Raw genomic sequence first — 10,584 nt, forward strand, 5'->3', positions numbered from 1 at the left:
GCCTCCGCACGGATCAGAATTTCCGTAACGCGCACCTCGGAAAATTTCTAACCACGCGGACTGACGGACGTGGAAAAACATGGCGGACCGGCAAGAACTAGTATGGCAGAGGTTCGTAAATACAGACATTTGTATGATTCAGCTCTCAGAGATCACCGTGATCAACATGTTGTTAATAATTCTTGGAGAGAAATAGCTCGCACTGTCGGAAAAGACAAGGACGCTGTTAAAAATGCTGGAATGCCATGTTGTAAACAGTAATTTCTTCTACTATGGTGTAGTGTTGGGCGCATGCCGTAGAGCTCCATGCTGCCCCCTACAGTTTGGGAGAATATTGGCTCACCGCAGAGACGAGCCACACGATCCATAAACGCTGCAAGTTGTGGAGCGCGTTCCATCCGCAAGCCGCATCACCGCGCGGAAAGTGAATGCGTCAAGCATAAACCAAGCTTTACAGCAGAGAACAACCTTTTGACACCGTCACCTCTTTTATAAAACAATGCTGCCAATTTTCTGCAAAGCTGAGCCGACATCAGGGAGCCTTAGGTTGTTTATCGGTGGTCAGACCGTGGCGGTAATGAATCACAATCGTCCATTTTACAAAAGATTACGTAATGGCGGTCTAAGGTATGTAGGTAGTCTTTGTTCTTCCCCTTATCTTGAACATAACTTGCTTTTTACTGAGATTGAAGCCACGCTCCTTAACGGTGTGGTTGACTGAAAAACATGGTGGACAGGTTTATTGGTCGTGTGTAAATATTACAGAAGTCAGTCAACAGTTACGTTAGACCATCTCATGCTACACCACGTCTGCTGCTTTCGTCAGGTTGTAGGATTATTTTGCGGGAACGTTTGCTTCAGAAGCTCTGTGTAGAGTATCTTCTCTACATGTGGCGGCACAATAGTAAAATTACATCCTACAAATAAAAAACTGTCAGATTTTAATACTGCATTAAAGTAGCAGTGGTATACTTGGGTTTTATCCACCATTCTAATAAACGAGCACTGTCAACATGTCATTTCATCACATTTTAGCACAACAATGCTGTTTCCTCCTTACCTGAGGTGTGGTGGTAAGGCCGGACATGTGTAAGCATTTGCACGTTGACAGACCAAGAACTGATGGTGAAATTGAAATTCGAATGGGAGCAAGCCAAACCGTACTTCTGACGCTGGTCATTATTTTCTGATACTTTCATTAAAGGTGTGGTTGACTGAAACGTGTTTGTTTTACTGATTATTTCTGATAATCGATCACTGCATCACACATCATGGACTCACCCACCTAGACTCACGACGGGGAAGGCTGTTGTTGTTTTAACATCCAGGAAACCGCATATTAACCCTTTAAGCGCCAAAGTCACAGAATTGCGACAAGCAGCAATGATGGATTTAATAAGCCACAGCAGCAGAAATGAGCCCTCATGCAGTTGATACGTTACACTGCGGGGTGGCAGACACCTGTAACTTCAATCCAAGCAGCATTTGTGGGTGTGTTACTATTCAAACTTTTGGAGTATTTAGAGCTTGAACCCCGCCCACCAGTCGCAGAGTCGCGGGGGTTGTCAGATCGAGTGAAAGCGAGCGAGTGGTAGAGGAAAAAAAACAATGCCGAGAGGAATGTTCAGTGCTGACGAAGATCTTCGTGTAGTACTGGCAGATTCGGATTGGGAAGAATATTTCCTTTCCGAGGATGATCTGCGGTCTTCTAGCGAGACGGAAAGTGTGGCTTCAGCGCGCAGCAACAGGGAGTCTGTCAGCGACAACGCGGTTACACAAGCAGCCCATCCAACCCTTACCTTGTCCGATGTTCCACCTCACCGTGTCCGGGGTCGGGGAAAGGGACATGGCGGGGGGGAGGGGCTCGAGCAGCTCGTAACGGGTCTGATCCTTCGCTCGGTGAAAACTCCGCTGGTGATCGATTCAGCCCCGGGGGTGTAATCCCCGGGAATTGCAGCAGGAGGGGGAGGAACCCCGGGGAAAAAATCACTGCTAGCAGGGGGGTGGCCCAGCACAGCCTCAGTGACAATAATAATGATGATGGCTGGTTTAGTTTGGGAGAGGAGGAACAGTATTCCAAGTGGATCAGGCATTTTGATGAGCCAGTTGGATACTGTGGAGACAGGGATCTGTCGAATGCAGAACACATTGATTTTCTGTCAGTTTTTTTTTTTTTGGATGAGGAATTCTGGACCCTCATCACAACTGAAACTAACCGATATGCTCACCAGTATTTAGAGAGGGAGGAACTGAAATCTCGCTCCAGAGATAATGACTGGTACGATGTAACCGTCCCAGAAATGAAAGCGTTCATTGCCATTCAGTTCTGCATGGGGCTTGTGGAAAAGCCTGAGATTGAGAATTATTGGGCTGGCTTTTGGCCAACATGCACACCTGGCTTCAGCAAAGTGAGGTCAAGAAACAGATTTGAGATCATCCTTTCTTTTCTCCACTTTGTAAACAATGATGAGCGTGTTGAAAGGAGTCAGCTGTCAGCACACACTGGTTTCTCTATTTCTCGAAACCCAGAATATTATATACATACATAGTTATATATGTCTACATAGGAATATGTATATATGTATCATAAACAATAATAACACTAAGAAAATAAGACAAAAACATAAAAAAAAAATCTGCAAGTGGGATGCAATCCAATATGGCTGCCACCTGATGACATCATAATATGCAAATTATGTGAGCGAATTTGTTCCCGTCTCAAAATTTGGCTCATACTGAAGATTTTTCTAATTTACAATATTCCTCTATCTCCAACCAGATTTAAGCTACAAGCTCTTTAAATAGTGATATAAAAAAAACCTCATATTTTACTGAAAACACTATGGCACCTAAAGGGTTAAGTCTAGACTAGCAGAAGCTAACTTTTTGCGCTAGCAACTCCACCACACAGCAAAACACTTTCAGGATTGTGTTATTTGTGGAGATAAAAAATATGTGTTTGCAGAGCGGAGTCAGGGGCAGAGGGTTAGGGTTAGAGTTGCGCTGCTGTTCTCCAATCAGAGGCGAGATGTGCAAATTTCAGGACATAAGACTCCAAATTCTGCTCGTCTGAAAACAAGCGCTTCTGAGCTTTTCCTCCCCCGAGTTTGACTTGCAAGGCATTTATTCCTTTTAAAGACCACCGCGAACATATTCATGAAACGAGTTCAACACCTTTAACATAAATGTTTTGATTCAGATCGTGTTTAAAAACTTGGATGTGTTTTAGAGGCCTTTTGTCCTTCATTTTCATCACCATGTGGTGAAATTGCAGAGCTTTGCCAGCACAGTGGGAGACAGGCTGAAAGTGCCTCCTAATAGAGGCCTAGATATTACAGTCTCACTTCCAGGCGGGAAACCCGATGCTGCGCCAATTAGTAATTTGGTATTTCATAAAATTTGGCAGCATGTTTGATGAAAAACTGACAAAGATCTTCTCTCCTTCTGGGAAGCTTTGGCACAGACAAAACTGAAAATTTTCCCTTCTACTGCTAAATGAAGGGCTGCACAGATTCTAGAGGATCAGCTGAAAACCCAAAACACCTTTTGCTTCTGCCTCTAGCAGACGTAGAGTTGGGTTCACACAGGCACCGAACAGGAAAACATTTTCTCCAAAAGGCCTTTCGCCATGGCCAACTACTGTTTTTGTATGATTGATGAACAGAGAAACAGTCCATTAGAGGTTGGGAGGTCATGCTGCAGTACTGAAAACATTAGTTTGCCATTACACACATTTGATGTGCAGCGTACAATACGACTTCATCGCTATGGGAACAGCTATTCTCTTTCAGCTCCCTGAAAGGTCATTATGGGATGGGAAAGCCCAGTTGACCCAAGGCAAAGTACATCATTTATCTTTTGCACCAGGAGAACACACCTAACAAAGCAGACTGACCCCTGTTAGAGCACCGAGGGTTTTAGCCATTTTTCAAAGCCACACAGCAATTTGCCATTGAAGTCGGCGGCTTTTTATTGAGACAAACTTTTTTCTCTAAGTCTTCTTTTTCCTTTGTTTGTGGCGAGAGGCTGAGAAACGAAATGTTTCAATAAAAGTTACAAAAATTGTGAAAATTTACAGCCGATTCCTGTTAAGTAAATTGATTTATGTCATCACCCACCCATAAGGCCACACTACAGCTGGTCTGCAGCCTAATAAATAATGGCGGAGGTGTCCACAGCTCATCATTTCACCAAATAGCCTGCTATAATATGCAGTCCACTTCAGATAGGTTGCCATATAATATGTGGTCAGACCTGAGACAGCCACAGCAAGAGGGCTGGCAGCGCATTTATTCTGAGTACAAATGGCTCGACTGGGGCACCGATGTGAGGAATATTCCATTATTCCCATTGAGACCAAACACGATTTATGTTTGGAGCTAATTATAGGAATCTTTACAGCAGGAGTGGGGAACCCTGGTCCTCGAGGGCCGGTGTCCTGCACGTCTTTGCTCCAACACTTCAGATTCAGTGGTTGGTTCACCTGTTCTGCAGCTCATCAAGCTCTACAGAAGCTTGTTAATCACCTGCTGATTGAAATCAGGTGTGATGATGCAGGGTTGAAACTAAAACATGCTGGACAGCGGCCCTTGATGGACCGGGGTTCCCCACCCCTGCTTTAAAGGACAGGTTCACCAACAAATGCATGAAACTTCTTCTTTTTGAAATACAACTGATCACTCTGAGTTTCACATTCAGGCTGAACGTGGCATCGTCTTCTATCCTTATTTCTACTTTAGCCACCAAAAACCAAATAAAATAGATGGTGAAACGTCCGGGTCAGAAAATGCCACACAGATCTACGTCTTACTCTAAATTTGCCTTCATGGACTCAACTATCTTGGCTCACGACAGGGCAAGGCTGCTTTTGATTTAGCGTCCATGAAAGATCATAGCGTGACTCAGCTAGCAGAAGCTAACCATTAGCATTAGCAACTCCATAACTTGGCAGAACTCCTTCAGGCATGTGTTAGTAGAGATAAAACATCAACTTTACGGCTCTAACAGAGGCCGTGGAAGAGTTGTGTTGCCGTTCACCATTTACAGACAGCGTGTTTGAATGTCATGAGGAATAATGAGTACGTCTCGAAATCCTGCTATTTCGACTTCCTGAAACAGGAGCGCCAGAGCTTTTTTCCCCACAGAAAAATACTCACAAGGCATTCCTTCATACCAGAGACCTATAAAAATGCCATGAAATAATGAGTGCATGCCTACTTACCCATAAGCAGACATGGCTGAACATGAGATTAAAGAATTGAGATGGTGATAAAAATTTAGTGTTTTAATCTCAGAAAGAGAGTATATTTTGTCTTTTTCCACATATGTTACCGCCATTTTGGTTTCAGTCCTGAACCAACATGTGACCCAAAACCAACACTGCAGCTCCGTAGCTCTATCCAATGGCGGCTGGTGCAAAAGCATCTTGTTGGGGCTAAATATGGAAAAATTCCCCTCTTAGTTCATAACAAGTGTCATGTACTGATATTTGATTTGTGACTATGTCTTAAGGGGAGGACTTTTGAACCGGATGTAAATGAGACCGGAAGTGGGGCGGGGGCATAAAGTGGCCTGGGAGAAAGAACACATGAAGGTTGTGTAATAAAGGATCCAAGAAAGACCGTGCTTCATGTCCTGATTTAATTCAGAGTGCTCCATCTAATTAAGTAGTAAGGTGGACACACAACAATGGCGACGAGGATGACACGAACAAGATTTTGTTTTTGGGAGAAGTAGACCCGGCGGCGGCACGAGGTTAGCGAAAACTTGTGGGCTAACATGGAAAAGTCAGGTGTTCAACCGTTCTCCTGCTACACTGATCCAGCAACGCTCGGACCGAGATGGACGCGGTGGTTAACATCCTTCGAGTTGTTTGCTGATGGGAAAGGTCTTATTTTGGCTGATGATGCTACGGACGCTGTCAAACAGCGGAGACGCGCTCTTCTACTGCACTTGGCTGGACAGGACGTACAGGACGTCTTCTCCACTCTACCTCGGACGGGAGGAGCGGCGGATTACGCCGCTGCGGTGACTGCACTTAACACTTATTTTGTTCCTCAGGTGAATGCGGCATATGCACGCCAAACTTTTCACAAATTATCCCAAACACCAGGAGAAACTGTGCAACAATTTTGTACACGTTTGAGGCGAGCTGCAAAAGACTGCGACTTTCAAGGTGACAATGATAACCAGATAAGGGACGCTATCCTGAATAAATGCACTTCTGAATATGTACGGAGAAAGCTGCTGGAGGAAGGTCCAGGCTTAACGCTGACTCGCGCGTTGGAGGTGGCTTCTCACTGCGAACGAGTGGAGGAGCAAATGGCGGCGATGAGCGGTACCGGGGAAAGGAAAGGAGAGAACACGGTCAGCCGGATTTTTACAGCAAAGAAAGAGAAGAACCACAGACCAAGAGGACAAATGAAAGATGATGCCAAGACAGACAGGCAGTGTTACAGGTGTGGTTATACTGACCACAGGGGCAAAGATCCCAAATGCCCAGCACGAGGACAAACATGCCACAAGTGTAATGGTAAGGACCACTTTTCGAAGATGTGTCGTACAAAGAGACAAAGGAAACAAAATGTGAATGCTGTTGAACAGGATGATTATGCATTTGTTGTAAATGATGATAATTCACCGGAGAAACTTACCTTTTCTGTTGGGGGAATAGAGTTGGAAATGTTAGTCGACTCGGGAGCTACAAGTAATGTGATGGGAGAAAACATATGGGAAAAGCTAAAAGCTAAAAAGATAAAGTGTCATTCATATGTACCCAAAGAGCAGAGGAATTTATATGCATATTCATCAGCACAGGCACTCTCGGTTAAAGGTGCATTCAGATGTGAAATCAAGATTGGTGACAGAACTGAAGAGGCTGAATTCATTGTGATTAGAGGTAATGGTGAACCACTCTTGGGGAAAAAGACTGCCATAAAGTTAGGAGTGTTGAAAATAGGTGAAAATGTGGCGGCTGTCACAGATTTAAAACATACTCTTAAAGAAAAGTATCCAAAAGTGTTCAAAGGAGTAGGGAAACTAAACACCAAACAGATCAGCCTGTACATTGATCCAAACGTGAAACCAGTAGCACAGCCACTGAGACGCATACCTTATCATTTGAGGGATGCAGTGGAGAAAAAGATCAATGAACTGATTGACATGGACATCATAGAACGTGTGGAAGGACCTACACCTTGGGTAAACCCTGTAGTGGTGCTTCCAAAGAAAGGTGACAAAGATATCAGAATGTGCTTAGACATGAGAAAAGCAAATGAGGCAATAATCAGGGAAAGATACCCCATACCCACGGTGGATGAAATCTTGCAAGGACTAAACGGATCTGCAATCTTCAGCAAACTCGATCTCAAGTGGGGATATCATCAACTAGAGCTTACCCCGGAGTCAAGAGAGATAACTACATTTGCAGTGCATAACGGGGTATACCGATACAAAAGGCTGATATTTGGAGTCTCATCAGCTAGTGAGCAATATCAGCATGAGATCGCCAATGCACTAGCTGGTATTGAAGGAGTTGAGAACATTTCAGATGATGTAATCATACATGCACCAGACCAGGAAGCCCATGACAAGCGCCTGCATGCTGTGATGAAGAGACTCTCTGACTGTGGCCTGACACTAAACGCAGAGAAATGTCAGTTCAACATGGACAGACTTGTGTTCATGGGAATACTGCTTACGCAGAAAGGCATCGGCCCAACTGAAGAAAGAGTGAGAGCTGTGGTGGAAGCCCGAGAACCAAAGAATGCTACTGAGGTGAGAAGCTTTCTTGGACTGGTCGGTTTCAGTAGTAGGTTCATACCACAGTTTGCTACACTCTCTGAGCCGCTTAGACGTTTAACTCGAAAGGAAGTGATGTTTACATTCGGGCCAGAACAAAAGCAAGTGTTCGAAAGACTAAAGGCTGAGTTAGCTAGAGCAGGTACTCTAGCATATTTTGACAAAGAAGCCCCAACTCGTGTCATAGCAGATGCAAGCCCTGTAGGCCTAGGCGCAGTGTTAATACAAACACAGAATGGAGAAGAAGTACCAGTGTGCTATGTAAGTCGGAGTCTAACAGACTGTGAGCGAAGATACTCTCAAACAGAGAAAGAAGCTCTAGCACTGGTATGGGCATGTGAGAGACTACATCCGTATGTATATGGCAGGAAGTTTGACCTCATCACAGACCACAAGCCCTTAGAGGTCATATACAGTCCGAGATCTAAACCTTGTGCACGCATAGAAAGATGGGTTCTACGACTGCAGCCATATGATTATAAAGTAGTACACATTGCGGGAAAACAAAACATTGCGGATTCATTGTCAAGACTGCTCTCTGATACCACGTCAAAAGAGGTACACAAGCATGAATCTGAGGAATATGTGAGATTTGTGGCAGTTAATGCTACTCCAAAAGCACTCACAACAAGAGAGGTTGAAGAAGTCTCTGCTACAGACTCAGAATTAACAGAAGTGCGAAGAGCTATTGACAATGGACACTTTGAAAAATGCAAAGCATACGCGCCCATTGCAAATGAACTCTGTGTCATTGGCTACATAGTCTTGCGGGGAACTCGCATTATATTGCCAGAAAACCTCAGAGCTCAAGCGCTGTCACTAGCTCATGAAGGACATTTAGGAATCGTTGGAACCAAGCAGCATCTCAGAACAAAAGTTTGGTGGCCAGGGATGGACAAAGCTGTAGAAAAATTCTGTAAAGCTTGTCACGGATGTCAAATAGTAGCCAGACCGGATCCACCGGAGCCACTGAGAAATACACTTTTACCGGATGGGCCCTGGCGAGATGTGGCGGTAGACTTACTGGGACCGCTACCTTCAAACCACTCGATACTCGTACTGGTGGATTACTACAGTCGATATTATGAGTATGAGGTGATGTCATCTACAACTGCTGAAAAGGTCATTGACTCTATTGACTGTATATTTAGTAGACATGGGCTACCAGTTACCATCAAATCTGATAACGGCCCACAGTTCAAATCTGAGCTGTTCGGGAAATATTGTGAGACTAATGGAATTAAACATATAAGAACTACACCAAAATGGGCTCAAGCAAATGGGGAAGTGGAACGCCAAAATGCATCACTGATGAAAAGAATCAGGATCGCACAAGCGGCAGGTCTTGACTGGAAGCGAGAGTTAAGAAAATATGTAACAGTGTATCGCAGCATTGAACATCCAACCACGGGCAAAAGCCCAGCAGAACTCCTGTTCAACCGCAAAATGAGAGGAAAGTTACCGAACATCAGTGAGGCGAAAACAGCGGAGTTGGACGTGCGTGATAGAGATGCGGAACAGAAAGGAAAATCAAAGATTTATGCCGATGAACGACGAGGGGCAGAGTATTCAAACGTTGACACGGGAGACACCGTGCTGGTTCAACAAGACAAAGTGGACAAGTTTACAACACCATTCAATACAACACCACACAAAGTTGTAAGCAGAACTGGAAACCAAGTCACTATTGAATCACCAACCGGAGCTCGTTATCAACGGAATACGACACACGTGAAGAAATATGAGACAAATGGGACCCGAGAAGGACACCACGAACAAAACACTATACCTAAAAAGGAAGAAGGTGAGACACCCACAACAACTGACACCTTCACTCCAACACAAGAGGGCCCACAGGGACCAGAGAGATCAAGGAGATCGCAGAGGATTAAAAAGATACCTGAGAGGTTTCGTGATTTTGTGGTGAAATAAATCATAATAGGTTAAGTTGAAGAGGTAACTTCAAGAGGGTTAAGGTTCAAGTTGCCAGTTTATATGTGTATGTGGACATGTAAACGAGGGGCGAGACAGTTAGAAAATATAAGTGTTAGAAAGTAAGATAAGAAAGAATGTTCAAAGAAAAAAAAAAAAAAAAAAAAAAAAAAAAGAAAGGTTATTAAGACCAAAGTTTGAATCTAAGAAAAAGGGGGATGTCATGTACTGATATTTGATTTGTGACTATGTCTTAAGGGGAGGACTTTTGAACCGGATGTAAATGAGACCGGAAGTGGGGCGGGGGCATAAAGTGGCCTGGGAGAAAGAACACATGAAGGTTGTGTAATAAAGGATCCAAGAAAGACCGTGCTTCATGTCCTGATTTAATTCAGAGTGCTCCATCTAATTAAGTAGTAAGGTGGACACACAACAACAAGTATTAAACTAACCACCATTTATTTACCTTCTTTAAATAAACAGTTTTACAGAAAACGTCAATTTTAAAATGTACATGTAGACAACAACAATAATAATGATACTCTAATAAATACCCAAGCCTTCCGTGTAAGCCTTTGAGACTGCAGCCTGTAAATAGTTTACTTTTAGGTACATTTGGAACTTTTAATACTTTTTCTTAGAACAAACATTTTTTTGGATGCTTCAAGTTTTACATGAAAAAATGTGTGTTTTACCCGTTTATGTTTACGTTTTCTTAAGTAAAGGCACCAATGCTGGTAAAACTGCAGATATGTGGTCGGAACATCTGGTTTTTATGTGCTCTAACTAGGACTTCTGAACCAAAACAACATTTCTTTTTCTGATTTGTGCTAAGCTAACAGACTAGCTTTG

The sequence above is a fragment of the Nothobranchius furzeri genome, chromosome 7 (genome assembly GCF_043380555.1).
Source record: "Nothobranchius furzeri strain GRZ-AD chromosome 7, NfurGRZ-RIMD1, whole genome shotgun sequence".
Lineage (NCBI taxonomy): Eukaryota > Metazoa > Chordata > Actinopteri > Cyprinodontiformes > Nothobranchiidae > Nothobranchius > Nothobranchius furzeri.